The sequence below is a fragment of the Molossus molossus genome, unplaced genomic scaffold (genome assembly GCF_014108415.1).
Source record: "Molossus molossus isolate mMolMol1 unplaced genomic scaffold, mMolMol1.p scaffold_m16_p_3, whole genome shotgun sequence".
Taxonomy (NCBI): Eukaryota; Metazoa; Chordata; class Mammalia; order Chiroptera; family Molossidae; genus Molossus; species Molossus molossus.
This window is the reverse complement of record NW_023425366.1, coordinates 58,693,617-58,719,238: the sequence shown is the minus strand read 5'-3', so window position 1 is coordinate 58,719,238 and position 25,622 is coordinate 58,693,617. Positions and strand designations below refer to the sequence as shown.

The window sequence follows — 25,622 nt, the reverse complement described above, 5'->3', positions numbered from 1 at the left end:
TATCTTGTTATTGTTCTTAAGGGGAATGCTTATAGTTTTTCCCATTGAGCATGATGTTGGCTGTAGGTTTTTTATATATGGCCTTTATTATGTTGATCCCCCTGGTCCCGCATTGCTTAGCATTTTATCAGAAATGGGTGCTGCTTTTTCAGTTTTACTGCTAAGAAAATATGGAAAAATATACTGCAACTACCTTTCTTTTCTTAATGAAGTATCATTTACATCATGAAGTTTTAGTGAAAGAATAGAACAAAAGATAAATCCTTTACATACCACACAGACACACACACTTTTTTGCTTTTATTTTTTTAAGGACAAACTTTAAAAGTAAAGTGAATGAAACCACATGAAAAGAAGAACAAAGACAGAAATTCAATGTAGAAAAAAAGGCCTTTCTGGGAAAAACTTGAGAAACACTGGAGACATTTCACAGACCCACAAGAAACTCACATTGTAAACAAGATTAAGCTGCTATTGATTTCCCCCCCATCATCTCGGAGTTTTATTTTGCTCAGCCTAAGATCTCGCTCAATTTCAAACTGCCTGTGATCCACTTGTTGTAGAAAGGCTTTCTGTTCAATGTACCCTTCCTTCCCTCAATTGTGGATGGCTAGCTCTTCACCAATACCCTCTTCCTCCTTGGAGCTCTCCCAGTCCAAGTTCGACTTCTCTAGGGTGCTCATCTGCTTCTTGACTCCCATTTCTCCCAAAAGGCTGCTCATGCCACTTGATCTTTTTAATCCTGACCTGGCAGGGAGGGATGGCATAGTTGCAAGAACATTATCTTGTTTTTCTTTCTGATTTTGCTTGAAGAAGAATTTGGCCTCTTCAGATATAGTCACCCTGACTTCTTCAGCAAAATCAAACACGTTGGTGATTTTAACTTTTTCTGTTTTTTTTGATTGTTTGTTTTTTGTTTTTTAGGGGTTTCGAGTTCTTTTGTATTGGCCAACAATTTATTTGAACTCATCTCTCCAGTCTTCTCTTTTTATTTAACTTGTGGACTGGGGGACACCTTTGATTTTGGTCCCACATGGTTGAGGAAGCTGAATGAGAAGCCACCTGTTTCTTCTTCCTGGAGAAATGCTCTCATCCTTTCTTTTTTCCCTCTGGTTTTCTGTGTCTGCTCTTTACCATCCACTACATTTTCCTTCACTAATTCATTTCATCATCTTCACTGTACTCTCCACCAAAAGGCACATAGTCCTTGTCCTTCTCTGGGGGCGGGGGGAGAAAGAGACAGAGATGCACACACACACACAGAAAGAGAGAGGGACAGAGAGAGGGACAGAGAGACAGAGACAGAGAGATACAGAGAGAAAGAGAGACAGAGCGACAGAAAGAGAGAAAGAGACAGAGAGACACACACACAGAGAGAGAGACTCTTTTCACTATTTTCTTTGCCCTGGGGAATACCAACTAAATACTTTCCTTGCCTCATCAGGCTAATAATGTCAATGGTGTTGCTACTCTTGGAATTCTACAGGAATTATTGTAAGGTTATGGCCTTTATGTAAGCAAAAGTTTCATTTGTCATTGTAGAGGTAAAAAAAAAAAAAAAATCAAAAAACCAAAACAACCCAAATAACTTCTGGCTTGGCTAATGATCAAATTAATATGAGACAGCTTAAAAGGAAAAAAAATGTCCAAACTGTATTATGGATTTAAATGTGGGGGTGCCATATGAACATGAGATCTAAAGACTTATTAGGGAGTTGAGGTTTATATGCCATCTGGACTAAGGAGAAGGGGGGCAGGAGTCTGGGATTTCAAAGGAAAGGTAGGCAATTCATAGGTAGATGAGAAAGAACAAACATGTGGTGAACAAATTCTTGCTGGGCCACCAGGAAACAGTGGGACACAAAGGAAAGTTCAACAGCAGGCTTTGCTGGATCCCTCTTGGTATGCCTCATTAGTTTATATTATGACGCTAAGATGATGCTCCGACTTTAAGCAGGTTTTCTATATGAATTTCTTTAGAGTCAAAGTTCTTTCTGAGTCTTTTGTTTCTGAATAAGCAACTTAAAATCATTATCCCCAAAATCATATTTAGGTGGCATAACTTTGGTCCTTTCATGCCCCTTTTGTGATCTGTAGTCACTGATGATCATCCTGACGTTTTCCCAATGGCCAAGGCTCTCACTTGCTGATTTTTACACTTGAGGACCCTTTGTCTTCTGCTGTCATTTTCTAGCGACTGATGTCAATGTTAACATTGCTGCAAATAGACATTGCCTCAAGAAAACACAAATCATTTCTGTTTAAAAGGATACTATGTCTTTGCAAAAACTGCCTCTGCATCACTTGTCTAGGAGAATTGCTGACAGGATTATTTTTCATGTGTACCCCTGGGAAAATAACTCTTCTACATCCTGAATGTCCTTTGAAGTGAGTAGTAAACATAAATAGAGTGCCAAAAGAAATTACATTCTAATCTTTTATAATGTGCTTAATAGTGTACTCTGATACAGCTCTAGTAAAAAGATTTTCAAGGAAGGTGAATGGTTCAAAAATTCATTCCGAAATGCTGAGTGAAAAAGATAGATTAAATAGCTCTTTTGCTATTCTGTATATATACATACACATGCATACACATACACATACATACACGTACACATACTAATGGTAAAATATTCTGTGTCATAAAAAAGAAAGAACAACATTTTTACAGCACCATAAATAAAAAATTTTAAAACTTTATTTTCGTTTGATTTATGTCTCTTGATAAATAAGTCAGTAAGATGACCTAAATTTTGTTTATTAACAGATAGTGTTTCTACCTCTGAATATGATTCTACTCTTCTTTTAATAAAAATGCTTCAAAAGTTACACCTCCCGCTCTTCATTCTTTTTTCCTTTATGTCACTATATTAAAAATGAATTTATCACAAGGAAAAGTATTTGTGGTGCATTATTCCTAGGATTGATGAGTACATTTGTAGACCCAGGAAAAAGAATCAATATAGAAGGAGAAATTTAAAATACAGTTAAAGAAGCACAAATGATTAAGAAAGACTTACGTTCATTTGGGAGAGGGCTCAAATGTGTATATAGCTAGGAAGGTCACTCTTATTCACTAGAGACACGTGATAATGGGGAACAGATAAGAAGTAACAGGGGCATTTCTGCTCCTTAGCTATCAATGCATTTAATCTTTCCTGGATGGCAGCTATGTGGACTGCATGCAAAATGGACCATTATGTGGCTACTACTGAATTTCTTTGGTCTGTACCCTCTAGCCCTCAAAGTCTGAATAGTTCTTATGCCATTCATCTGGAGGATGCAAAAGCTTTGCAGGACAGTGTCCACAAAGCATTTGGGGAAGTTCCCCAGGAGGAAATTGACTTATTCAGGGACTACCTTTTTCACATTTCTATAGCATTTCAAAATGCATTTATCAGCCACAAGATGGGTTTGTGTTTCAACATCTGTAACTTCAGCACATACTAACGGGAAAATAAATATTCTGTGTCATTAAAAAAGAAAGAAAATCAAGTAAGATTCAGACTTACATAAAAGCAGAGAACAATGGAGCTGCATTTTCAAGAAACTAAAGGAAGTGTGATTTGAATATTTTAAAATGTAGAATAGCCCATTTTAAGGATCAAGACTGTGAGAAGAATTTTTCTATGTTGAAAAACTCAAAGAACACTCGCTATTCCTCTGTGAAGGATTTACTTGAGGGTGAACACTATTCAACCACGATAGGACCAGGACTGGGAAACTTTGGCAAATATAGACTTTTGAATATATTTCAATGTAAAATTGTACCTAAAACAAGGATGGAAATAGGAGTGGAGGAACAGTATAACTGTGATATGTCATGACAATTCTGAAATAAAACATTGTTGCATAGATTCAATAAATGAATAAAAAACAGGGGCAAAAGAGACAGAAATTTTGGGAAAAGAAAACCAAAGTCGAGGAAATAAATATAGTTTTTCTCTAATTTGTCAATAATTTAGAAATAAAGAAATCAATGAGGTTGAGGAAATCTATTGGGTTGAAGTTATGGGCATGAGTATACTGATTTTCATAAATCTATGTAATGAAATTCATATGAATAAAATGGTAAGTGAAAACTGGTCAACTTACAACTTACCAGAGAAAATTGTGAAATGTTGCTGGAAACAGAAACAGAGCTATATACTTTATACCAAAGAGCATGCAAGTCTGCAAGCAGGAATGAAGAAAAGAAACACTGATGGTTGCCAGACTGAGGACAAATAAAGTGGGGAAGAGACTTCAACAAGATAGTGAAGCAATTGTAAATTTTAATAATTTGTATATTATCAATGTCATTTTTTGCTAATTTAAATAACAAAGATATTTTCAAGAGAACTTCTCAGGAAGTTTTATTAAATTTACCTGCCTGGCCTTCATCTAGAAGCAAATTAAATTACAGAATAGGAACATGTGTATTGTATTCTTGATCAAGTAATCAAATAAATGGTTCTCCTCTAGTTATTTTTTTATTTAAATGTCCAATGTGTTTACTACTTTCATCTTCAATATTTCACATATTCCAATACTTACCTCTTTACACATTACCATTTTTCTCAAATTATATATATATATATAAATTTAATGATGATATTAAAATTTTATTTATTTTAGAGAGAGAGACAGATAGAAAGAGAGACACAGAAACATCAATTAGTTGTTCCACTTGTTGATTCATTCATTGGTTGATTTTTGTGTATGCTCTGACCAAAGATCAATCCTGTAATCTTTGCATATTGGGACAATGCTCTAAACAACTGAGCTACCTGGCCAGGGCTCAAATTGTACATATTTTAATCACATAAATATCTGTATATGAAATAAGAGTTTTATTATTTTAATGATAGGGAGGCAAACTATGTGCTCTGAATGGTCTTCTCATTTCAAAACAACCACGTCCTGAATAATTTCAAATTTTAATGCATTCTGGACCTCAAAGAAAGTAAGAGAAAACATCCATCGAACCCCCTCCAAAACAAGTAAATAAAAGAGAAATCAGTAAGCAAAATGCAGACACTAGAGGCATCTGGTGATGAATAGTGGCAACAGTGTTGATAGTAAGAAGGCAACTAAACCTTAGACTGTCTGCAAATTGGAAGAAATGAATAGGAGTCTCATTACTAGGCTAAGAACTGCCAAGGAGGCATAAATAGTTCTACATAGATGGTATATTCTGGGCATGAGAAGAAGCATATAGATTCTCAATTCAGGAAATAAATTAAAAATTAGAAATACATTTCTGAATATCTCAAGAATAGAAGAAAAATTGTAATAAAGATTTGAAAAACGCAAGAAAGTAAAACTGTAATGCTACTAAATCATATGGCATGCACTGAATTTGATGTATAAGTAGAATTTGTAAATTTAAATGCTTGAACTATTAATTTCATTGAAAAATTAACCATCTTAATTTGTTCAAAGACATAATATTATCAAATACATAATATTTACATAATTTTTTTAAAATTTAAAATTAATAAGTTGTATCCAATGCAGAAGTTTAAAAACAGAAGGAAAACAACAGAAGTAAACTTGAAAAATTAAAAACAAAAACAAGCCCTGGCTGGTTTTGCTCAGCAGTTAGAGCGTAGGCCCACAATCCACAGAGACCCAGGTTCGGTTCCCACTAAGGGCATGTACCTCAGTTGCAGTTTGTCCCTGGCCCTGTTTGGGGTTGTGTGGGAGGCAGCCACTCGATGTGTCCCTTTCACATTGATGTTTCTCTCTCTCTCTCCCTCCCACTCTATCTGAACAAAAATGGAAAAATGTTCTTGGGTGAGGATAAATAAATAAATAAATACAAAAAATACAGATTCATAGAAATCAGACACATACTAAAGAAACTCAACAAATCCAAACTTGAAAAGTATAATAAAAGAAACAAATTTTTAGTGAGATGTAATAGAGAGAGATGTAGCACACAAATTAACCTATGGGAATAAAAACATATGCTGTAGCACAGATTAGAGAAGGACTACAAATGATTGCATGCTAAATTATAGATGCGGCAGCTCACTATGAAACACAACTTCCAAAACTATCTTAAAAAGAAAGCGAGAGCTAAATTATTTAACTATTAAAGGAACTGAAACAATAGCTTTGTGAGAGTGTCAGCCCATATTTAAGAGCAGATCATTTCAGTCATATAAAGAAGTATTTTTGAGCATATGTAAATGAAAGAAATGCATGCTCCCACTTTTTCCATAAGGACAGTCTAACCTTGATATCAGAACTGTACAATGGCAGCTTGATCAAGCCAAACTCACTCATAAGTGTAGATAAAAATATTCATACCAAACAAATCAGATAGGAATTTCAAAAAGCTACACCTGCTCTCTATGAAAGATATTACACTAGAGCCAAGGTGCATTTATTTTAAAATGTAAGGAGAGTCCGTTATTAGAAAATGTTTACCTAGTATTCACCAGAGTAAAATGTACAAATTTATGGTTTGGATGAAATTTTAATCTATGACTAGAATGAAGGAAAATCCCTAAACCTGGTAATAAATTCTGCAAGAAAGTTACAGCACAACCTGTTGTTAATGGGAAAACATTAGTATCATTCCTTTTAACATCAAGAAAAAATAAGGATACTACTTTTATTCATCATTATCTGGCACTTTGAACAAGAAAGATAAAAAAGGAGGAAAACGTAAAAGAATGCCATAAGGATATAAAAGAAAAATGACTTATCCACATACACATGATTAGAAATAATGGAATTTTAGCAAATTGTCTAAATATAAGCTTAGTAGGCAAAAATCTTTTATATCTATATAGCATCAAAAGCAGAGGATATAAGATTTTTAAGGGCAATCTTTTTACAGCCATAATGACTTTTAGATACTGAAAGGAAATGTAAAAAATGTAGTCAAGAATTACAATTATAATTTTATCAAAAAATTAACCAATGTAATCTGTACAATGACAATATTATAAAAATATAAAATTTGACCAATAAACCAGTGCAATAAATCCAATGCAATGTTAATCAAAATAAAATAATTTCTTCTTTATAATTTGGTAAGCTGAAACTAAAGTTTATATTGAAAAGTGTTAGAGCAGCAAGAGTAGGAAAATGCTTCTGAAGAAGCATATGGTGGGCAATGTGTCCTACTATCTATTCATATTTAATTACAATGGTTGTCTAAGCTTGAGGGGGTGATGGTTTGCCCTGGTTGCATAAAATAAAAGGTGCATTATATGAAGAAAATTTGAAAGCAACAATAAAACAAACTTAAAAAGTAGGTATGTTCTTATATTAGAAATACGATTTGCAATTCTAAACCACATCAGTGATAAATTTCTCATCCATGGAAACGCCAGTTCCTCCCATACACCTCCCTTTTACTATCTTAATAATTATAAGTTGGAATACTTACTTTAGAATTGGTATAAACAAAAGAAATTGAGCAGTGAAGTGGATAGAGTTCTCAGACCTAGACATATGCATATATTAATATATCTGGATCTATCTGGGGGCCAGAGGATATGAATGGCCCAGTCAACATTGTAATTGAGACAAGTAGAATGAAAGGTATATTTCCAGAGTTGTGATCAAGGCTATGGAAACCAAAAATGTATTATGTAGACCGGCCAAGAGAAGGGTGAGCATTACCTAGTCATGGGATTGGGCTATCCTTCAAGAGCAGTGGTCACTGATTGAGAGGAAAAAGACAAAAACAAAGACAAAAAAAAACCTTCCATTTTTTTGGCAATATTTTCCACCAGCATCTTCAGCCTAAGGAATGACAATGCCAAAAGTACGACAAAGATTTTTAATAAATTTCAAATATGCTGGTCTTTTCATCATTAAAGTATAGAAGAAGTTTTGGCACAAAAGTGTTAAACTAAGAATGTTTTATAACATAAAATAGACAATAAATATGATGTATAAGCTGTGTAATATGATTTTGAATTCTATTGGATTTACTTTCAAAAACTGGATTAGGATCTTACATACCATTGCATATGACCCACAAGAATAAAAAAATTCATTTGCTCATAATAATAGTCATAAAATAAACTTTTGGTTTTGAAAATATGGATGTTGTTTTCCTTTCCTATTGTTCACTATTTGGCTAAAGACAGGATAATTTACAAGTGTATTGAACACTCTGGTTAAATTTAATTGGTTCTTTTGAATTAACCTTGGTGTAAAATTTTTTCTTTTCTCAGAATTCTAAGATTATAGGATTGCCATTGAGTTCTTTTTTTAATCTTCCAAAAACATTAAATCATTAACTACTGTTTCCTAAGTCCACACAAGTTTCAATCTTCTTCATAACCCACGAAGCTGCAAATGTGTTAGATAATTATGTATCTCTCAAGACAACAAAGCCCATAGGATATCTGTTTAGGTGGGAATTGAAACAACTGTACTACATTATTGGAAGCCAAAACAATTAGTGAAATTATTCTGCACCATCTGCATCATTTCTTGTCTTCCAACTCATGTTTGGCTTGCTTTTGCATAATTAATGTTAAAATTAATGAACTATTACTGCTTTCCTTGCTAGTAATGGATCTGTACCATGATGGGCTGGGCAGAACATTCTAGAAAAATCCAAGCTTTGTCTCACTTATTGTTGTCTTTCTTGAGTGAAACAAGCCTTGGCAAATAATTAATACAATTATCTTGTCACTAAAGCTTACTCCACCAAATGACAATAAAGTCATCGAAGGCTGGACACATTAAGTAACTTTCGTTGCAAGGACCAATATCACCCTAGTTACTACTGAGTGCTAAAAGAGCTTTTAACTCTATGTGAATACAAAAACAATGAAGACGGAGCCTATCAGAAGTAAAAAATTAGTAAAAAATAGTTTATCTTTATTTCTGCTCTACTTTATTATTAGCATCTTATAATTGAAACAAAACACTTACTTTTAAATATAAGATATAGAGGAAAATATTGACTCATGCATATTTCTTAGCATTTTTCTAAAATAGTTTTTCTCTTATCAATATTTATAGGAAAAAAATTAATAAATGCATACATAAAATTAAAGTCTTTAAAGTGTCAATAATAAACAAGATATGCAGGGTTGCCTCATAGCAGACAACATTGTTGAAAATCACAAAGTTTCTTTCCCTGACCTGTCTAATGCGCACACAAACACATCGTGCAGAGGCTGGCTAGTTGTCTTTCATATTTGACCTTATCAGTAATAAAAATATACAAATCCTCGCTTAATTTAATATAATATTTTGAAGACTTCTCTGGCTACCAGTATAGAATTAATTGTTTCTTATCAATATGTTCATGGAGTTCAAAGTGCTCAAGCATCAACCATATCTTGGAAGTCAGTGGAATCAAAGGAGATTGCGTTGTGAAGAGTATGCTTTTCTGGAAATCTGGAACATCTAATACTGCAGAACCTGGAGCTGCAAGAATGAAGAGTACAAAGTTCCCAAGTGGAGTACGAAGTGGAGTCATTCCTGCTTTGAACCTTTGAATCCTAGACCCATAAATTCATATCTACTGGGAACACAATATCACATGGATGTCTCTTGATTGAGTTTATATACGGAAACTGATAGGGGGAAGAGCACATAATAAGAATAGAACAAGTTGTTTGATTATTCACCTTACTAGCTCTAGATAAGAGGTTTTCTTACTGGCCCTGGGAAACTGGAGGATCTGTTGCAAGAAGAAAAACAGGGCTGTAAAAGGATAAGGCACCTCAGAACCTAAAAGGGTCCATTATCTAAAAAAATAATAATTTTTGAGAACAGACCAAGGACAGGACATACTTTGACTTGGTAACTGTGCCTGGACGCTGACCCTTTCCAGAAATTTGCCTCCAGAATGCTGACCATTCTCAGTTCCTAGGAATGGGCTAAACTATTTGTAATATCATAGAAGGTTAGCCAACTTGTTATCAGACTTCAAGCTCCTAAAGGCCAGACTGCAGACCCTCCCCTCCCCTTTCCTGTGATACTTGCAGCTCACAGCTGCACGTAGTTATCTTCTCCTTCACCGGCATATGATCATCCAGATGGCAAGGGGTGAGGGGATGGGTCAGAGAAGAATTTCCAGGATGACCTTCTGCTCTCCCCATACTGCCAACATTATTAGAATAAATGCTCATGTGATTCAACCCTATCTCTGTTTAATTTGGCTCAAATAGTGACAGGTGGTCTTGGACCTGTTTAGTGTCCAGTATCCAAACCAGGAGTATATCAGCCATTTTAGCAAAAAGGAAATTGATTCAGTGTTTGATGCTTTACTTGTATCTGAGGAGCCATCCAAGGGCTCTATTAGGCCAGCTGTTTCTGTTTAGTGTAGCATATTATATGACCAATGGATCCTATGGTTATGGGACTACTCCCTCATCTTTTTCAAGGTCAAGTAAATCCTTGTTTGGATATCGTGTTGAGTGGTATTCCATGAAGGTGAATTAGGCACTCAGTAAATCCCCAGATAGTGAAGTTTATGAGCAAGAAAAACAAACCTACACCTGAAATAAATGTTCATTCTTGTGAGAAAATAATAATTGACACTTTCAGGACATAAAGAACCTGATGTAGTTAGTCAGTTTGCTGCCAAGTGCCCAATTCTTCTTCAAGGTAATGATGTTATACAAGGTCTCAGCATTGATATCTGTTGCAAATGTTTTGGACACTCATGGGTGGTGCTAGCTATATCATTCTTTTTTTTTTATCCTCAACAAAGGACATTTTTGCATTTATCTTCAGATAGAGCAGGAGGGAGAGAAGGAGGAAGAAAAAGAGAGAGAAACATCGACGCAAGAGAGACACGTTGAGTGGTTGCACCCACACGACCCCAACCAGGGCTGAGGACAAACTGCAACCAAGGTGCGTGCCCTTAGCAGAAACCGAACCTGGGACTCTCTGGTCTGAAGGCTCTAACCGCTAAGCCAGACCGGCCAGGGCTATATCATTCTTGATAAGTGGTCATTCATGCCATTGTGCCTAGTCATAGCCTCCACCTCTACTACCATGGACATTCAATATAAGTGTCCATAATATCATTATTGGAGTGCCTACTGAACAATGTTGGTTGATATCAACTATGCAAGCTTTAATTTTGGTTATTCAATTATTTAGTGGCTTTTTCATGATGTTGTTTTATGGTAGGTATAAGAAGTGATTCAGAGGAGAGAGGAAATGGTGGCGAAGTGAATGGAGCTACACAGACCATCTCCCAGGACCAAACTGGATTTACAACGAAAATAAAGGCAAATCGTCAGGAAGGGGCACCCGAAAGACACCTTGGAGAACCACATAACTAGGGACACCGACTCAATCCTGGTAGGCTTGCGAGGACATGAGAGGGGGCTGGGAGCCCACGGTCCACAGCCGCCTGGGCAGGGACCAGGGGGCTCGGCGGGAAGATGCTGCTGCCACCTCGGCTGTGACCCCGCCTGAGTCCTGCGAACTCTGTTGCCTGCTAAGCCCTCGGCTGGTGCCTCACAGACTGGCACGGACTGGCTGGGACCAGGGGACTCGACGGAACACTGCTACAAAGGCTGAGTCCCACGAACTCTGCGTCCTAAGCCCTCGGCTGGTGCCGCACAGACTCGCGGGGACCAAGGGACTCTGCTGGAGGTTGCTGCCACCTCTGCAGTGTCCCGCTACTGTGGCTCAGTCCTTGGGTTTCTGCTGAGTGAAACGCCCTCAGCTGGTGCCACAGCCGCGGCCGCCCTTGGCTGGAAGCAGCGCCCTTGGGTTAAAAGTCTCAGGTGGCTCCACGATGCAGAGTCTAGACAGAGGCTAAATTGGCAGCAGACACTCAACTTGGGCTCCTGCAGAGGGAAGGCAGACTGGACTGGAACTCTGTGGGAACACTCAGGTTTTGGAGGGTGCTAAGAGCTTTCGCTGAGTGCAGCCACACAGGACTGTGGTCATTTTACTCCTTCCCAGGGACCTGGGGACAGGCGGTGGCCCCTCCCTCAGAGATTCAACCCCATCTGAAATGCGAATTGAGGCCCATTAACAACCAGCAGCTGCCCCACCCTTGGGAAATCCTCTTACACTGAGCACCTGAGGGGGTTGTTCAGGCGACTCAGAAACCAAGGGTCTTCAGGTGACCTCTACTACTAGCTTCCAGGCAAAAAAAAAAAAGCTATAGGATAACTACCATTCCCTTGGCTAGCAACACTAACTAGAAAAGCTAAGACTTGATGGTGGTGTTTAAAGTTGGTCCTCCCTGGCTCATCCAAACCCAGGAGAGGGAACCACAAACAGCAGAACACCAACGCCCACAGGGAAAATTTGGCAGACTCCAAAACCCACTGTGATAGCCAAAATGGTGAAAAACAGAAACAAAAGCCAAATGAAAGAACAAGAGACCTCTACGGAAGATGAGCTAAATGAGGTGCAGTTAAGCAAGTTAACAGAACTAGAATTTAGAGCCATGATGTTGAAGAAGCTCAACAGCATGTGTAAGGATATGAGCACCATGAGGAAAGACATAGAAATGTTGAAAATCAACCAGTTGGAAATTAAAAACCAACAGGAAGAAATAAAGAATGACATATCAGAAATGAAAAACACATTGGAAGGTCTAAAGAGCAGAGTAGGGGAAGCTGAGGACCGGATCAGTGAATTAGAAGACAGGCTAGAAAAAATCAACCAAACAGAAAACCAAAAGGAAAAAAAACGATTAAAAAACAGGAAGACAGCTTAAGAGAACTGTGGGAAAACTGGAAACGGAATAATATTAGCATCATAGGAGTCCCTGAAGAGGAAGAATATAGCAAGGGTTAGAGAATATATTCAAAGAAATAGTGACAGAAAACTTCCCTAATTTGGTGAAGGAAGAAGGCATTCAACTTAAAGAAGCACAGAGAGCCCCAAGTAAGAAGAACCCAAACAGGCCCACACCAAGACACATAGTAATCAAACTGCCAAAAATTAAAGACTAAGAGAGAACCCTAAAAGTAGCAAGATATAAGCAACAGGTTACCTACAAAGGAAACCCCATAAGGCTCTCAGCTGACTTCTCACGAGAAACCCTACAGGCCAGAAGGGAATGGCATGAAGTAATCAAGGTCATGGAAAACAAGGATCTGAATCCAAGACTACTCTACCCAGCAAGGCTATCATTCAAAATAGAAGGTCAAATAAAGAGCTTCCCAGACAAAAAAAAGGCTAAGAGAATACATTTGCACCAAACCAGCACTGCAAGAAATGTTAAAAGGACTGCTATAAATACCAGGAGAAATGGGAAGAAAAATAGAACCACACTAAACAAAAATGGCAATAAATAAGTACATATCAATAATCACCTTAAATGTAAATGGACTGAATGCTCCAATAAAAAGACACAGAGTAGATGATTGGATAAGAAAGCATGACTCATCCATATGTTGTTTACAAGAGACCCACCTCACAACAAAAGACTCACATAGATTGAAAGTAAAGGGATGGAAAAAAATCTTCCAAGCAAATGGAAAAGAAAAAAAAGCTGGGGTACCAATACTCATATCTGATAAATAGATTTCAGAATGAAGGCCATAATTAGAGACAAAGAAGGCCACTACGTACTATTGAAAGGATCTATCCAACAGGAAGATATAACCTTGATAAACATATATGCACCCAATATAGGAGCACCAAAATATATTAAAAAACTTCTGGAGTACTTCAAAGGAGAAATCAATAGCAATACAATCATAGCAGGGGACTTCAACACCCCGCTGACATCACTGGATAGATCCTCTAGACAAAAAATTAGCAAGAAAACAGAGACTCTCAGTGAAGCACTAGACCAAATGGATTTAATAAATACCTACAGAGAACTACACCGCAAAACCACAGAATTCACATTCTTCTCAAGTGCACATGGAACATTCTCAAAGATAGACCACATGTTAGGGCACAAACTAAGTCTCTACAAGTTCAACAAGATTGAAATCATATCAAACATCTTCTCAGATCACAATGGCATGAAACTAGAAATCAATTGCAACAAGAACATGCAAAGACATTTCAACACATGGAGGTTAAATAGCATGTTATTAAACAACGAATGGGTCACCGAGGAGATCAAGGAAGAATCAAAAACTTCCTGGAAAGCAATGAAAATGAAGACACAACAACACAAAATCTATGGGATGCAGTGAAAGCAGTTCTGAGAGGGAAGGTCATAGCACTACAGGCCTACCTCAAAAAAGAAGAAAAATCTCTAATAGACTATCTAACCTCACAACTTAAAGAACTAGAGAGCAAACAAAAAGAAAACCCCAGAGCAAGTAGAAGGAAGGAAATAGTAAAGATCAGAGCAGAAATAAATGACATAGAGACCAAAAAAACAATTCAAAGGATCAATAAAACAAAGAGCTGGTTTTTTGAAAAGATAAACAAGATTGATAGACCATTAGCTAGACTCACCAAGAAACAAAGAGAAAGAACCCAAATACACAAAATCAGAAATGAAAGAGGAGAGATAACAACTGACACCACAGAAATACAAAAGATCGTTAACAACTACTATGAACAATTATATGGCAACAAATTCGACAATCTAAGCAAAATGGACAAATTTCTAGAAACACATAGTCTCCCAAAACTGGATCAGGAGGAGATAGAAAACTTGAACAGATCAATAACAACTACAGAAATTGAAGAGGTAATCAAGAGTCTCCCAGCAAACAAAGGCCCAGGCCCGGATGGCTTCACGGGGGAGTTTTACTGAACATTCAAAGAAGAACTAATACCGATTCTCCTCAAACTTATTCAAAAAATTCAAGAAGAAGGAAGACTTCCAAACTCGTTTTATGAATCCAGCATAATTCTAATTCCAAAACCAGAAAAAGACACAACAAAGAAAGAAAATTACAGGCCAATATCCCTAATGAATATAGATGCCAAAATCCTAAACAAAATACTAGCAAATTGGATCCAGCAATATTCCAAGAAAATTATCCACCATGACCAAGTGGGATTCATCCCAGGGATGCAAGACTGGTACTATATTTGCAAATCCATATATGTGATACACTACATAAATAAAATGAAGAATAAAAACCACATGATAATATCAATAGATGCTGAAAAAGCCTTCGACAAAATCCAGCATCCATTTCTGATAAAAACGCTCAGCAGTGTGGGAATAGAGGGATCATATCTAGATATAATAAAGGCCATATATGAAAGACCTACAGCCAACATCATACTCAATGGGCAAAAACTAAAAGCATTTCCCTTAAGAACAGGAACAAGGCAAGGATGCCCACTTTCGCCACTCCTATTTAACATAGTACTAGAAGTCTTAGCCACAGCAATCAGACAGGAAGAAAAAATATAAGGGATCCAAATTGGAAAGGAGGAAGTGAAATTGTCATTATTTGCAGATGACATGATACTATACATAGAAAACCCCAAAGACTCCATCAAAAGTTTACTAGACTTAATAAATGAATTTGGCAAAGTAGCAGGATACAAAATTAACGTCAAGAAATCGATGGCATTCATGTATACCAATGATGAACTCACAGAAAGAGAAACTAAGGAAACAATCCCATTTTCCATTGCAGCAAAAAAATTAAGATAACTAGGAATAAACTTAACCAAAGAAATAAAGGACCTATTCGCAGAAAACCACAGGTCATTGAAAAAATAAATAGAAGATATAAAAAAGTGGAAGCACATACCCTGTTCATGGATTGGGAGAATTAACATCGTTAAAATGTCCATATTACCCAAAGAAATCTATAGATTCAACGCAATCCCCATCAACATACCAACGGCATACTTCACAGAATTAGAACAATTATTTCAAAAGTTTATATGGAACCAAAAAAGGCCTCGAATAGCCGCAGCAATCTTGAAAAGGAAGAACAAAGTTAGAGGGATCACAATACCAGATTTTAGGTTATACTACAAAGCCACTGTAATCAAAACAGCCTGGTACTGGCTCAAGAACAGGCATATAGACCAGTGGAACAGAACAGAGAACCCAGAAATGGACCCAAGTAAAAATGCTCAATTAATATTTGACAAAGGTGGCAAGAGCATACAGTGGAGTAAGGACAGCCTCTTTAATAAATGGTGCTGGGAAAATTGGATAGCTACTTGCAGAAAAATGAAACTAGACCATCAACTTACACCCTACACGAGAATAAACTCAAAATGGATAAAAGACTTAAATGTAACTCATGAATCCATAAAAATCCTAGTAGAGACTGTAGGCAACACAATTTCAGACATCATACGCAGCAGAATTTTTACTGACACATCACCTAAGGCTATAGAAACAAAGGAAAAAATGAACACATGGGACCACATCAAACTCAAAAGCTTCTGCACAGCGAAAGATACAATCATCAAAACGGAAAGGCTACCCATTGTATGGGAGAGCATAATTGCCAATGATATATCAGATAAGGGGTTAATTTCCAATATATATACAGTGCTCATACAACTCCACAAAAGGAAGACAAAGAATCCAATTAAAAAATGGGCAGAGGAACTAAATAGACACCTCTCCAAAGAGGACATACAAATGGCTAAGAAACATATGAAGAAATGCTCATCATCACTAATCATCAGAGAGATGCAAATTAAAACAACAATGAGGTATCACCTCATACCTGTCAGAATGGCTGCCATCAACAAATCATCAAACAACAAGTGTTGGCGAGGGTGTGGAGAAAAGGGGACTCTAGTGCACTGCTGGTGGGAATGCAGACTGGTGCAGCCACTATGAAAAACAATATGGTGTTACCTCAAAAAATTAAAAATTGAACTTCCATTTGACCCAGTGATCCCACTTTTAGGAATATACCCTAAGAAGCCTAGAACATCAATCAGAAATAATATATGTACCCCCCTGTTTGTCGCAGCACTATTTACAATAGTGAAGATCTGGAAACAGCCCAATGTCCATCAGTAGACGAATGGATATAAAAGCTGTGGTACATATACACAATGGAGTACTGCGCAGCTGTAAGAAAGAAAGATCTCTTATCCTTTGAGACTACATGGAGGGACCTTGAAAGTATCAACCTAAGTGAAACAAGCCAAACAGAGAAAGACATGTTACATATGATGTCACTTATTTGTGGAATATAATGAACATAACAGTCTGAGGAATGGGGTAGTCCCAGAGATGCAGAAGTGGGGTACAGACTGAGAATCCCCTAAAGAAGGGGGTGGTGGGGGAGAGATAAACCACAGATCTTATATGCATGTATGCATGAACAGTGGACATGGACAACAAACTGGGGAAAGGGCATGGAGGGAGGGGGGGGGGAAAAGGAGAAACATCTGTAACAAAAATTAATTAATAAAAAAATAAAAAAATAGAAAAGAAAAGAAAAACAGTTTTCAGGTCACCTGACCCCCCCCCCCAAAAAAAAAGAAGTGATTCAAAGACTTTTGAAGTTTGTGCCCTCCTCCATATGTCTGCTATCATGCATTTTACCCATTATCTCTAATTTTTCAAATGATTGCGTCTGTGACCTGGTACTGTTATCACACAGCACAGTAGTGCTCATGAACCCAACAATATTCTACACTTGGACCACTTATCCTTTCACACAAAGTGAATGGAAAGGTGTACTTTCCAAAACTGTACCTTTTAGGAAGATTTTTCCACACCACTTCTTTCAAAGCCATCTCTGAGTAATCTTTAATTCAGCCACAATTCATTTTTGGCTTGCATGTACATACTGAGCCGACTTATCTCTAAACCAAACTTGAGCTGTATCCTTTTTCTCCAACATTATATGGGATGTCTTGTATATATATCTGCAGGTGTGAGCTGAGGGGACTGTGATGCAACTGGTGATTTCTTAAATATCTGAAGTGCCTACTAGAAAAGCTTATATGTGCCTTTTGGTGTAGTTTATGCTTGATCCTAAATATATCATTTCTAACTTGCAGTGTACTGCTTCTAGGCCCAATTGAATTTATGCCTTGGTGTATCCAATAGAATGTGTTTTATAATGATCAACTCCAAACTCATTTTAATTTGATTTCTTTTGGTCAGGTGCTTAATTTTAACAGGGTTCAGAAGCGTTATCAAGAACTTTTATCAGAGGAGTGCAATCATCTGCTTAGATGGCAAGGACTTGTTCATGAACTCCAGGACCCTATACTATAACCCTCCAATTGGCATTTACTGTAAATTCCACATGGCTTCAGTTTCCACCACTGACAACTTCATCACATTAGCCTTGTTGGTTCTTACAGTCTGAGTGGCAAGGCTTAGATCTGAGCTTAGTATTATGTCCTTTTTTTCTTCAGGTCCTACTAGACAGAAGCAGCCTTTTTGTGTTACTCACGTTATGTACCTGGGCAATAATTCTAGTAGTGTTAGGTGTTGCCTACAGAATCTGAAGACACCTGAAGGCTTTCTTTTTTTGTAGAAGGGGGTGCAAGATGTGGCAAATTGTCTTTTACTTTGGAGGAGATGTCCTGGCTTGCCCTGAGTGATGGATCATTAACAATTTACTGAAGTGGATAATCTTTACATTTGTATAGGGTTTATTATTAACTCTCTGGAAATATCATACCAAAGGTTCCAGTATGTAAGATACTTCTTAACCATCTTGCTTGAGCATGGTGACAATGATGTAATAAATCAATGTGATGTTCTTATGAATGTGTAGATATCTTTGAATTATATCAAGAAAGAGTTGAGGAGCTGTAACATAGTCCTTAGGCAAAACTGCAAGTGTGTATTTTTTTCTGTCTTATGTAAATATATATTTTTAATGATCCATTTTACTGATTCTGAAAGAAACACATGCACTAATTTTCAGCAGCAGTAGCATCCCCGGTATGCAAGATGCTCTCAGCACTATGGTTTGGTTGGGATTGTGATAATCTACAATTATTATCTGGTCTCTGCCTGCATTCTACAGGGATCATATTGGTAAATTAAACAAAGATATGATAGGTACCACCACTGCTACTTCCTTCAGATCTTTAAAGGTGGCACTAATCCTCATTTTCCTGAGATGTAACCTTGTCTTTTATTTATTATCTTGTCTCCATGGGGGAGCAGTCATAGAGACTTCCACTTTGCCTTCTCTACCATAATAGCTCTCATGGTACAGGCCATGATCCAATGTGGGGCTACTTTAACTGCACAGTATCTCAATTCAAATTATACATTCATGGGTTGAGGAAAGACATCTATGGACCCAATGTAATAACAGTTACCTGGACTTTGGCCAGGATTCCACTTTTAATTGGCTTTGGCCCTAACAGGAAAGCCACAATGACAATTTGTTCTCCAGGTATCAATATCAACTCAGACTCTGCATCCAAAGACCTCAACATGTCTGAGTAACCTCTTTTCACCAGTATACAGTCAGATATAGGAAATTAAAGGGGAATCACTGATGGGATATTATACAATTCTTTGTTGTGAGAACTCAGTGATTTCTTCTGTCAACAGGACAGAACAGTGGTTCAGATCTGGAAAATGTTCAAGGAATTATTAATTTTTATTGAGACTCCTTCAGCTTCATGCTCATCCATTCTTGCTTTTTTTCTTTTTCTGGTCTTTGTTGTCACTTTATTTTGCCCCTAAGAATTTCAGGTTTTATTAATCATCTCCACAATTCTCTGTAGTTCATACCTCTTTGTCTTGCATTCCAACTTTGATGGTAATTATAATAATAATGATTCCCTGGCTGTTGTAACTTACGCACTGCCACATGACATAAATTGTTTTAGATACCTTCACCTGCATTGGTGTTAGCAGTACATTAACCTGCTTCTACCAACAGCCCTCATCTGCAGTAGAGAGCCACTGCTATGTTTCCTAGTGATGCTGTGACCCTCTCTTTAGCACGTCTCTAATAGCATGGCAAAGGCGAGCACAGCAATGGTAAGTACTCTGGGCCTTCCTATTGAACACATCTTCTGGTGGGGCACTTGTGCTTATATCACATATCCACTCCAACAGTCCCACTTCCTTGATTATTTTAATTTCTGTTTGCACCTGAAATTTCTGGCATTTCAATTTTGTTCACTGTGAGCCATTGGTGGAAGCCAAGCTAGCATCGTTTTCATCATCCCCTAGGATCCTTGCCAGGGTATGAAAATTTGTATTCTAAAAGAATGCCCCAATTTTAATAAATTCTTTCTTAGTTTTGTATTCTGGTCCCCTCAATCATGTATCTTCAAAATCTGATATCAAGGGATACTTTCTTGGCTCTTGCTGGTACATGCTGGTTAATCCTTTCAGCCGCTTCGTGGTCTACTCCTTTTCTTCCCTTATAACGCTTAACATGTGCCATGCTGGGTTTTGCTGTGACCATATCCTAGTTACAGGCATTGAATCCAAGAGAAGAGGTAGAACATATCCTGAGGATAACTCCTGCTCTGTCAGGAAGAGGTATCTGCATTATCTTCCTGCAAGGAGGGATTGTACTCTTTGTATAAATAATAAGGTATATGTTCAAGTAAATTTTATATATACTTCCTTATGAAATATATTCTGTATTAGTAGTAACAAAAATTTCTCACTCACCTTTAATTTAGATAAACTCATATTTTATAAACTGTCAATAATTTCCAACTATTCTATTTTTGGTTGAAGCCAAATTACTATATTTTCTCTTATTGTGATGTTTTAATATGTATCTACATAATACTATTTTTAATTCTTTTTTTCTTTATTGATTTTAGAGAGAGAAGGAGGAGGAGAGAGAGAGAAAGAAACATCAATAAGAGAGAGCATTGATTAGCTGCCTCCTGCATGCCCCCCACTGGGAATGGGGCCCACAACCTGGGCATGTGCCCTGACTGGAAATTGAACTGGTGACCTCTTGGTTCATGGGTCAATGCTCAACCAGTGAACCACAATGGCCAGGCCAAGATACTATTTTCAATAAGCATATATAGGCAATGTTTTAATTTAGCCTGCTCATTTAGTATTGAAATTGTCATAAGTAGTTACCTAACAATCATAAATAAATTCCCAAGATAATGATTACCACAATGCTGAAGAGTTCTGTTTAATAACACAAACTTAATACTCTTGTTTCTGGCCTATAGTTAAAAAATTCTATTTATTTACAATTAGTAATTTCTAGTAAATAATACTATAATACAAATCTTTGAGTTAATATAAATAAGGGTCACTAATAGAATATCTAAGCAAATGATTCTCCTTCTGCTAATAGGCTAACTTTCCCTTCAACTTCATTCATTATTATTCAACTTAAATATTTCAAATATTTATACTATAAAAATCCAGTTTGATCCACCTGATTACACTTATGGAAATTCATAAAGCACAAATATATGACTTTTAAAAAGAAAAAGAAAATTAGGTAGAAATTTCAGTATTATAGGAAATGCTCTCTTTTTCCAACATAAATAAAAGTTTTTAAGCATTTATTATTTATTAACTAGAGTGAGATTTGGATGCTTCACTGTTGCCTATAGATATTTGGTCTGAAGTGAGAATTCCATGTAGAATCCACTTATGTCCATGTATGTGACACTGAATTACAGTCTCCTTGCTGGTTTGGTTGCCTCAGAGAAAGCAAATTGATTTAGCCTAGTTCAATTTCAGCAAGCTGATAACTTGGCCCTTGCACATCAGTTATCTTGAATCACAGCTGACTCTGTTAGGTATTATGTCATTCCACATTTTACTCTGTTTGTGCAAAATCCAGATTTGGTTTAATGCTCTCTGACCTTCTGTGTAAGCAGGGTAACTTGAACAACATTAGACAAAAATAATGAGCATTTAGCAGGATCCAGGTCTAATTTATAGTGAAGTGTTGGTACATGTGATCCCTGACTGTTTCTCCTGAAGTCAGTTACTCTGGAAGTCAAAATCAACCAAATAGGTCATGAAAGGAGACCCAGGAAATATTGAAATAATTGTAATGTTATATAATTTTCACTGCGTTTTTCTTATATTATAGAATAAAAATCTTATGCCTTTAATGATCGATCTGAATACAGACATTAAAAATTAATTTTTAATTTTTATACTTAAAGATTCTAAATTTGTAGGCAGACAGAATTTGATGTGAGCATTCAAGTAGAAAAATAAAGTCTAAAATGTTGGGCAGCATACTGAGTATTCAAAGATATATTCCTATAAAATTTAGTTTATACTCTATGGAAAACATTCTTAAACAAATGCAATGATAGACTCTGGTTTGTTCAGGATGATCACATTTTATACATTGTTTTCTTTCTTACAAAAAAGAAAGAAAGAAATTAAGTTCTTACTGGCCAATATTCTAATGGCTGTTGAAAAATTCTAGTAGAAACATTATCCATCTGAGCTAAGAAGAAATATAAACAAATAGGAAATATCTATATGATTTTCTATAATGTTATCAGTTGATATTTTTCAAGTTTGCAATATTCAACAAGTTTTGCTCTGAAGAGCAGGGAATATCTTGCCTTAATCTTCCCATTGTCAATTTTGTTTCATAAGTAGAGACCCATTCTCCTCCTAAACAACTGACTTTCTGTTGTTCCAAGCTTAATGAGGAAGATCCAGAAAATATATTACTCTTACCAGTTCAGTGAGTTTTTCTCTTTGTCCTTGATGACACATATGTGAGTAAGTAATATATGAAAAAACAATGTATTTCCTAAACTTTGTTTTTAATATTTTTGAATTCTGTGATTTTTCCAATTTGCTTTCTTCTAGTATTTAACATTTGTTGAATCAGGCTTAACAAGTGAATCTGCAAGGTTATGCACAGTTATGGGCTAAGGTTGTGCACAGTTGTTAGCAGTTGACTAGATAATACCATTTCCCCTTTTACTGATCCTGAATGTACCAACACCTTGAGACATGATGTTTATGAAGCACTGCCTTAGAGCTTTTCTTCATACAGCTTATCTACAGGAAAACACTATTAATTGTGACTGAACAGACATAACAAAGAGTGCTCATTTCAAAGATAGCTTTGTTGTTCTTCCTTTGCCCAGATAAGAGTGATGGGTTACATGTCAGGTAAGGGATAATAAGGCTTGTCAGGGAAACACTTGGTCAGGAATAAGGGAGGGCGGAGGGAGAAATACACATAGACGAGAACATATAAAGAAAAGTAAAAATATTGAAATGATTTTCAAAGAAAGGAGGGAGTCAAATGTCATGCACGTGTATAATTAGAATGGAATATTATAATGTAGTTCTACAAGAGTCACAAACACATCTGATGGCCATGGAAAAAGCTGGGAATAGGCAGAACAATTCCCAGAGTTTACACAGGCTGGAAATAGTTTGCTTTTGTACCAGAGGAAAAGGCTTTACAGTATTTGGAGCACTGGCTACACTCCCCAGGAGGATCATGCCTTAGATGTTTCATCACAAAGCATGCATGCCAGAAACAATGAAAATAAAATGTATCCATGTTAAAGAAAAAAACAATCAAACCATACTTCTACCTTTAATGAAAATGTATCTCAAAAATAAATTAAAGACATTTTCAAATATTAAAGGATTTGAGGTCATCTATTGCTAGAGGAATTGCCTTAAATTTTTTAATCGAGTTTTTTTTCAGACACAAATCAAACAATAGCAGCTGAGAAATTATATACAGATAATTTGATATTTGGGTATAGTTCTTGTAAGGGAAAGTATACTTCTGATTCACCCATATTCCTGAAGTTTGCACCTAGCCCTATCCCCCCACTGGTACACCCTGGACTAATGTCTATGGGTCAATGCCTCAGGAGCTTTAGAAAGTGCCGCTGAGCCTTCTAGCCTTCCAGAAAGACACTGCTATTAGTAGGGCAGCCGCAAAACTATACTCACTTCTCTGTATTTCTCCTTTTCTACATCATGGCCTGGTAATTTTTCACTATCTTATTAGGCCTCTGATGTCTTCAAAAAGACTTTATAAAAATATTTTTTTCAAACAGAGCACAGATCATTTTCAAGGTGGGGATATATAGGAATTTGCTATACTTTTCACGCAATTTTGCTGTGAAACTAAAACTATTCTAAAAACATGTCTATTAAAAATATTTTTTTTCAGAAGATGGTGATAGGCAGGACCGGAGTGTGGGTGAGTGTGTGAGAGTATGAGAGAGTGTGAGTGAATGAGCATGGAAGACCAACCTTGAGCAGTGCAGAGCCTGGGGCAGAAGGTTCCTGTGCTGTGGAGGAAAAGCGGAAGGCTACCTGGTAAGCGGCAAGCCAGTGAGCTTTCCCCAGCGTGTCCAGGAGGCCCTGCCATTTTGGAGGATCCCGGGTATTCCCTGGGAAAAGGAAATGGGCACAGCTGGGGCCCAGCAACCTGAGTCCACTAGAGTGCCCTGCACCATCCGTCCACTGAACTCAGCTGTGTTGGCATGGTCAGCACACAGTAGGTGCCTGAAGCAGGAGCCGAAAGCAGCTAGGAACCAGAACTCCAACCCCAACAGCAGCAGCAGCTCGCCCAGGCCTGCCTCAGGGTTGGTGCTGCAGCTTGCAGGTTCCAGGCCCACGGCGCCCAGAGGCTCTAGATTCAAGGTTTGCAGCAGTGCACAGCCAGCCCCGGACCCAGGCTCGTGGCTCTGCATACCCAGCATAGGACCCAGGCCCATGGTGGTATGCAGGGAGCCCAGGACCCAGGCCCATGGTGGCACACACCTAGCCCAGGACCCAGGCCTGTGGCAGCGTGCACCCAGCCCAGGACCCAGGCCCACAGCAGCGAGCAGGCCAGCCCAGGCCCCAGGCTCCAGGCCTACAGCAGTGCATCAGCAAAAACTGATCAAGTACAGTTCCCCAGAACAAGCAACTGAGACCTGCCCCTGACCACTGTAGCAGTGGAGCTGGAGTGGAACCCCTCCCTTCAGCAGCAGCAAAATCCCAGGTGAAGAGCATCCTCAGCCCCCATCAACAGTGAAGGATTGGGACCTGAAAGCAACCCCTGGCAGCAGCAGCAACAGCAACAGTAGCAGTGAGAACCTGGAGCTGACACTCTTCCCCAGCAGCAACTGATCAGGAGCTGAGCCCCACCAGGCATCAGGGTCCCACAACAGTACACCAACAAGAACCACACACTCCAGCAGAATACCAGATAAACCCAGGAACCCCAGGAGTGCACCAGTGGAACCCATGAACCCTAGCAGCATACCAACAAAACCCACAAACCCCAGCAACATACCAACTGGACCCATATGCCCCAGAAGCATACCAGAGGGACCCATAAACATCAGCAGCATGCCAGTGGAACCCATGTACCCCAACAGTGTACAAGTAAATCCCACACACCCCAGCAACATACCAGCACGTCCTCCACACCCCAGCAGGGCACTAGATGAACCCACGCACCCTACAGCAGCAGCAGCACATATTGGCAGCTGAGACCCATCCCGAGCAGTATCAGTAGAAGCCAATCAAGAGCAGTGACCTAGCCCAAGCAGCAGCAAATCTTGGGGAGCCGAGACCGGAACAACAAACCAATTCCAGCCACCAGGTCAACCCTCCAGGATCCATAGCAGACAAGAAGAGTCATACACCAAAACAGGCTGGGAGGCACAGCAGCTTTAATTGATACACACTGACCTGCCTACACATTCTAACATCCCTCATCAGGCAAGAACTACCAGATTGCTAAAATGGTGAGACAAAAAAACAACACCCAAATGAAAAAAAAAAAAAAGAGGACTCACCAGAAATGGAACTACAGGAACTAGAAGAAAGCAACTTGTCAGGTAAAGAA

The 25,622-nt window shown here is 37.8% G+C and overlaps 1 pseudogene; it reads right to left on the bottom strand.

Annotated features, from left to right (window-relative positions):
• Positions 1-446: 446 nt before the first annotated feature.
• Positions 447-24,501, bottom strand: LOC118642022 (annotated as a pseudogene).
• Between the last annotated feature and the right edge of the window lie 1,121 nt (positions 24,502-25,622).